Source organism: Solea solea, chromosome 3 (genome assembly GCF_958295425.1).
Source record: "Solea solea chromosome 3, fSolSol10.1, whole genome shotgun sequence".
NCBI lineage: Eukaryota > Metazoa > Chordata > Actinopteri > Pleuronectiformes > Soleidae > Solea > Solea solea.
The window spans coordinates 36,896,584-36,903,667 of record NC_081136.1 but is presented as its reverse complement, the minus strand read 5'-3'; positions in this window follow the sequence as shown (position 1 = coordinate 36,903,667).

Here is a 7,084-nt window from a genome sequence, read left to right as displayed (position 1 = left end):
CCTTTCCTTATGAACACTTTTTTATTGTTGACTTTTATTTTGAAATCATAAAAACATCATAAAAAGGTCGTAAAAATCTGCTCCAAAGTTTTCATCCAAATAAAAATAAGAGATAACGTCAGGTTTTAACGTCTCAAACACACTGATATTCCTTCGTCTTCGTCTTCGTCTTCGTCTTCTCGTTGTCTTTGTCTCGCTTCAGTTTGTCCAGCTGCACCGTGTGGATTAGCGCTGAAAGCTAATGAAATGTAATTACCGCCGCTGTCGATGGGAATCGATCGTCTCGGGTCTAACAGAAACCTTCCCAGAGAGAAGGTCCCGGAGGAGGGGGAGGAGGGGGAGGAGGGGGAGGAGGGGGAGGGCCCAGGCCCCGGCGCCGTGGCCCCTCTGGCCCCTCCCCCTCCTCCGCGTGTCCAGCCTTTAGCTTCGTCTCCGGTTGCCGTGAACATGAGGAGATAACATTGACAGCTGAGTATGAAGTGGAGTCAGAATGAGATTCCTTATCAAATCATCGGGATTAGAGCGAGCGAGCGTCTGAGAGGAGGAACGTCGATGTTCCCACATCACACAATCACATGTTTGTTTGTGTGAAAGTGAACGGAAGAGTTTGTCGTTTCACAGATCACTTTGAAAACATTATTATTTCTCATTTGAAGACGAGGACACAGAGACACTTTCTTAAAATATTATTTAGGTTTATAAAATATAAATGTCTATACTAACACACTTTATTATTTTCAATAATAAGACAAAGATCAGATATGACCTCATCATCCTCAGACCTTCATGTTATTGAGATGAAACCAGTTATTAACCCTTAAGTTCCTTTAAAAAACCTCAGCCTGAAATATGAAACTTTAAAGGTTTAAACTACAATCATTTCACTAAATATAAACACACACATTATACATCATTTCTTGAAGTGGTTTTTAAACGTTTATCAATGACTCGGAAACTTAGAAACAAGATCTTTATGCAACAGTTTGTATTTACTGTTGTATTTTAAATTTGAAAGTCTTCATCGTCTTCTTTTCTCGTTGACGCGTCCGTTATTCACTCCACGTATTTTTACGCGGCGCGTGATCGGACGACACGACGTCGCTGAACGTCGTGTCGTCGTTCGCTTCTTTTTTCGGTTTGATTTCGACTGTTTGATGCAGAGAAGTGAGGTCACAGCAGAGGTCACAGGTCACAGCAGAGGTCACAGGTCACAGCCGAGGTCACACTCTGTGGTTCATGTTAGCATTAATGCTAGGTAGCAAAGAAATGATGTAAAAACAGTGAAGACTCAGATCACGATGACTCCAGGGGGCGCTCTCACTCAAACAATAATCTCTCAACTCAGACAGAACTGGACTGTGACCTGTGACCTGTGACCTTTCCTCTTGTTTTATCCTGCGGACCTGCTGACCTGCTGTAATCTGCACAGATTACTCTGCTCATAATCTGCTCATATCTCACTGGTACGTCGTCAAACACTGAGCTCTTTCCTCTTCCATGGGAAACTATTTCTGTTCAGTTAAAGGCAGCGAACACGCAGAAGGTGAACCCACCCAGCCAGTGTTTTCTCTCCCACACACACGCACACACGCGCACACACACATGCACACGCACACACACGCACACACGCGCACACACACACACACACGCGCACACACACACGCACACACACGCGCACACACACACACACACACACACACACACACACGCACGCACACACACACACACGAGTGTGTGGTACGGGGAAGGGGCCCAGTGTGTGGGAGAGATGGAGGGAAGGATCGATAGAGCAGTGAAAGAGTGCTGTAAACCATGAAAGAAGACAAAAGCCTCCTGTTTTCCCACAGTGCACCAGGCTCTGTTAGCCTGCGAGCTACACACACACACACACACACACACACACACAGGGCTCAAGTGTAGTAACAAAGAAAAAGAAGCAGCGTGTACTCAGGAAATATCAATAAAGTTGTGTGGGAATGAACAGCCTGAATATTTGTGTTATTTCTCGCTCTTTCACACTCGATCTGCGACGTTTACGCCCCGCGGCGGAACGTCGTCGTTTTAACGCCGTGATGAACGAGTGAAAGTGAAACAGAGTCACACGTTCACCTTCTGTGTTCACAATGAAGAACTGAGGTTCACGCTCCAGGATCTAAAGTGGAGATAAAGTCGTTTGAGAAGTTCAATTTGAATATTTTACATTTGTAAAAAAACAGAAGAAGAAGAAACAAGTTTTTAAACATCTGACGTTTGTGTGAAGGAACCTGTGTTTGTATCTGATGGATGTCGTTATTTTAAATGACCCACGAGGTGATGGAGGTGATCATGTTAGTAGAGATGAAGGTGGTGTAGATAATTGTAATGGTGACAGTGGAGATGATGATGGTGATGGTGGAGATGATGATGGTGATGGTGGAGATGATGATGGTGGAGATGGTGGAGATGATGATGGTGATGATGGTGATGGTGGACATGGTGGAGATGATGATGGTGATGGTGGAGATGATGATGGTGGAGATGGTGGAGATGGTGATGGTGATGGTGGAGATGATGATGGTGACGGTGGAGATGATGATGGTGATGGTGGAGATGATGATGGTGATGGTGGAGATGATGATGGTGATGTTGATGGTGGAGATGATGATGGTGGAGATGGTGGAGATGATGATGGTGATGGTGGAGATGGTGGAGATGGTGATGGTGGAGATGATGATGGTGGAGATGGTGGAGATGGTGATGGTGGAGATGGTGATGGTGGAGATGATGATGGTGACGGTGGAGATGATGATGGTGATGGTGGAGATGATGATGGTGATGTTGATGGTGGAGATGATGATGGTGGAGATGGTGGAGATGATGATGGTGACGGTGGAGATGATGGTGGAGATGATGATGGTGATGGTGATGGTGACGGTGGAGATGATGGTGGAGAGGATGATGGTGATGGTGATGGTGGAGATGATGATGGTGATGGTGGAGATGATGATGGTGGAGATGGTGGAGATGGTGATGGTGGAGATGGTGATGGTGGAGATGATGATGGTGACGGTGGAGATGATGATGGTGATGGTGGAGATGATGATGGTGATGTTGATGGTGGAGATGATGATGGTGGAGATGGTGGAGATGATGATGGTGACGGTGGAGATGATGGTGGAGATGATGATGGTGATGGTGATGGTGACGGTGGAGATGATGGTGGAGAGGATGATGGTGATGGTGATGGTGGAGATGATGATGGTGATGGTGGAGATGATGATGATGGTGATGGTGGAGATGATGATGGTGGAGATGATGATGGTGTCCTTGTGGTGTTGCAGGTTAAAAGCAGACCATTTAAGAGAAGCCTCCCACTTGCCCTGCTGTTTCCACGGTAACCGTGGGGTGGATTTCCTGCTGGTTGCAGACAGTAAAAGAAGCTTCACATCTTCACCTTCTCCGTCTTCACGTCTTGTTCTTTTACGCGAAGATGTCGAGTGACTCAGTGACAGTGAGTCGCCGTCCTGCTGTAATCTGCACATTTATTCCCACTCTTATTTATTTGTCTTTCCTCCTCCTCCTCCTCCTCCTCCTCCTCGTCCTCCCTCCGCGGCCTCAGTTGTTCTTCCTCTCTGTGTCAGTTTGTCGGTGCTTTTGTTTCCCAGAGTGAGAAGATTCCTGCAGAGGTTTGGCATTTAGGGAATCTGCTGTCGCTCCAGCGGGGTTCGAGAAAATCAATCCACTAATTAGATCTGTGCATCACTGTTACTGTGTGTGTGTGTGTGTGTGTGTGTGTGTGTGCGTCCTGTAATCTATATTTAATGTTAGGAAGCAGAGCTTTAAAGAGCGCCACAGCTGGCCTGTTTGCTAATTAATGACATTTTCCCCTTTAATTACCATTCAGTGCTCTTCCTCTCCTCCTCCTCCTCCTCCTCCTCCTCTCCTCTTTTTCCTCTGGTCCTCTGTCGACATAATAATAATTATTTATTTATGTATATTGTAGATTATTATTTTTTTTGTCTTAGATATTAAATTTCTCCTGAAAGTTGTTATTGTTGTTTATTTTTCTCCAAAATCAAAAATATGAAAAACAAATGAGAAATAATTCAAATATAAAACGAAGAATGAAATAAGTCACAGATTCTGGGCACAAAGACAACAGTGTGTGGTTATTTCTGCTCGGCAGCTCTCGGTATGTAAATGTACGAAGACGAAGACGAAGACGAAGATGAAGATGCAGAGTCACAGAGAAGCTGGAGCTGATTTTCTTTTCTCTCTCTCTCAGATCTCAGATCGGCTGTTTGTCTCCTCAGGGAACGAGAGCTGATTCTCCATCTGCCTCAGCCGCGTCATCCTCCCTCCTCCACCCTTCATCCCTCCTCGTCTCCTTGTCTCCTCGTCTCCTCGCTCCATCCTCGACTGTGTCCAACTGTCAACTGAAATCTGTGAGTGAACTCCACGTCTGAAAATGTCTGAAAAGATTGAAATATGAACACGTTTTTATTGAAGTTTGAAACAAAAAACTTTTATCTCCTTCAGTATTTTTCATTTTCACAAATATTCACGTTATTATTTCATAGTACATAGTACAGCATATACTGTATATACTGTATATTTAGTGTATATACAGTATATATACACACAGTATATACTGTATATACAGTATATATAGGTTTTTGTTTTTCTAAAACCTCGTTCACCAGGAGGAAAAGGATTATCAGGATAAAGTCATTCATTCACATGTAAGCTTCAAACACTCATTATTACTATCATTATTATTATTATTATTATTGTTGAGTGTTATGTGTGTGTGTGTTTGTGTTATGTGTGTGTGTTGTGTGTGTGTGTGTGTGTTGTGTGTGTGTGTTGTGTGTGTGTGTGTGTGTTGTGTGTGTGTGTGTGTGTGTGTGTGTGTTGGGGCCGACACGTCTGAGACAGTGATGATTTTTCAGTTTGTCGACAGTAAATAACGTGAAAAAGTCGGATAAGTTGAGTAAATGTTGAGCGACGGCTGAATCGTGAACACACAGACTAAATATCCTGAGATTACAGCAGAAGTTACAGAGGCTTAGAAAAGGAAATCTCTGTAATCTGCCTTCATTGTTTATTCTTCATCATCTTTATTCTCTTTCTTCAGCTCTGTTTTTATTTCCTTCACTCTTTCATCAAACGTTTCTATGAAAACACCGTGATCTCATGAATTTTGGCAGGAATTATCCGCAGCAGGCTCCACCCACACAGATGGTGACCACGCCTTCCTTTGACCTGTATGCAGGTTACTGTGGCAACCAGGGTTGGGCAGAAGTATATGGCGCTGGTTTTCTTGGTGACGTTGGTTCAAGTGGAAAGTTTCCAGCATTCATTTGTTTTTATGATAAACTTCAGAAAATATAAAATATGAATAAATATTAAAATCATCAGTAACTTCCAGATCAAATGGTTTCAACCACTGTTTTATTCTCTCACTTACCAGAATATACGTTTAAAATAAATGTTGATCCTCGTGATGAAACGGTGAAGAACTAAAATGAAGATTTTTACGCAGATTTGGTGAAAGTCCCTGAGTCCTCTTTGAGGCGAACTACCACCTGGAACCACCAGGGGACATGAGAGTCTGTCTCAGGTCTGTGATGAGGATTAACGTCCTCGGTCACTCCGCCTACAAGCCTGTTGCTAAGAGACAAAGTGAGAAAACAGCCGGGTCCAAACAGAGAAAGTGCAGATTAGTCTGAGACTCCGTGATAATCTGATTTAAGCTGAAGAGTTTGAGGAAAGTGGAGATTAACAGCGACTCACACTGAGACAGACTTTGTCTGCTTCATCAGACAATTACAGACAGAAGTGTGAAGTTAGCTTCAGGTTGGATGTTCCACGACGTCTGTTTATCTTCAAACTGACTTCACCTCCGTCTTTATGAAGAAGAAGAAAACGCTTCAGTGTCTCAGCTGAACCTGAAGACAGATTTAAAATCACGTCTGAATTCATCAGAGGTGACGAGATGCGTTCAAGGCCCCTCGTAATATTCACCTGCAAACACACAAACCGCAGCTGTGTTTATAACGTTAACGTTTAGATTTGAATTTCAGTCGCAAGAAAACTCAGTTTTCAGTCACTGAGACGATCGTTTGTGAAGAACTCCGGCCAAAGCTGAGATTTTGGAAAACTTGGATTTCTTATTGGCTAGCACGCCTTTACATTTACACTGCCACCTATGGGTTTGGCATGGTCATGACGACGCGTGACGGCGTATTTACGTGGACTCTTATCGATGAATAATATTCTATTAAAACGAGCTACGGTTCATGTAAAACTGTTTGCTGGTGCTGACACCTTGTGGTCATAGGTGCGTCACACATGAGGTCGTCAATAAAGAAGAAAGAATTGTTTTTATTGATGTAATTACTGACAGAACGGTAAATGTACAGGAGCCTGGAATGGACAAACTTGCTTTATAGGAGTTATTTCTGCTTGAGAAAAGGAAGCGTTTGTTTGTTTGCTGTAATCTGCAGTTTCACCAGTAGATGTCGCTGATTCTCACGCAGTGTTTTATTTTACTGTCGTCTGAAACACGAGTGTCCTCATTGTGTCAGCGATAGTGTGGATGTTGAAATACAGAAGCTTCAATCAGACACACACACACACACACACACACTGAGCCAAGAACACGTTCACCCCGAGGACTCGCGCTGTGTTCATGTCCATAAATATAAACGTGTATAAAAGTGTCTGCGTGCGTTTGAACGTGCGTTTCCTGGAGGTCGTCGTCGTTGTCGTCGTCGTTGTCGTCGTCGTCGCCGTGGCGTCGGTGTTTCCCGTGTTTTCACGGCCTCACTAAGCTGCAGCAGATGTTTCTCTGCTTTTCTAAAGACCTTCTCTGCAGCCTGGGCGGAATATCAGAATACTGCTTCCTAATCCACTTTACCCGCTAATCCCTGCTGCGCAGACCTGTTGGCTCGTTTTATTCACATCCCCTCTCTCTCTCTCTCTCTCTCTCTCTCTCCCTCCCTCCCTCCCTCTCTCTCTCTCGCCGTCATTCACTGGGGGTCTTAGCACGATCGCTATCGAGGAAAACGGCAGAATTAATCTGCGTCAACAGAACCAGGGG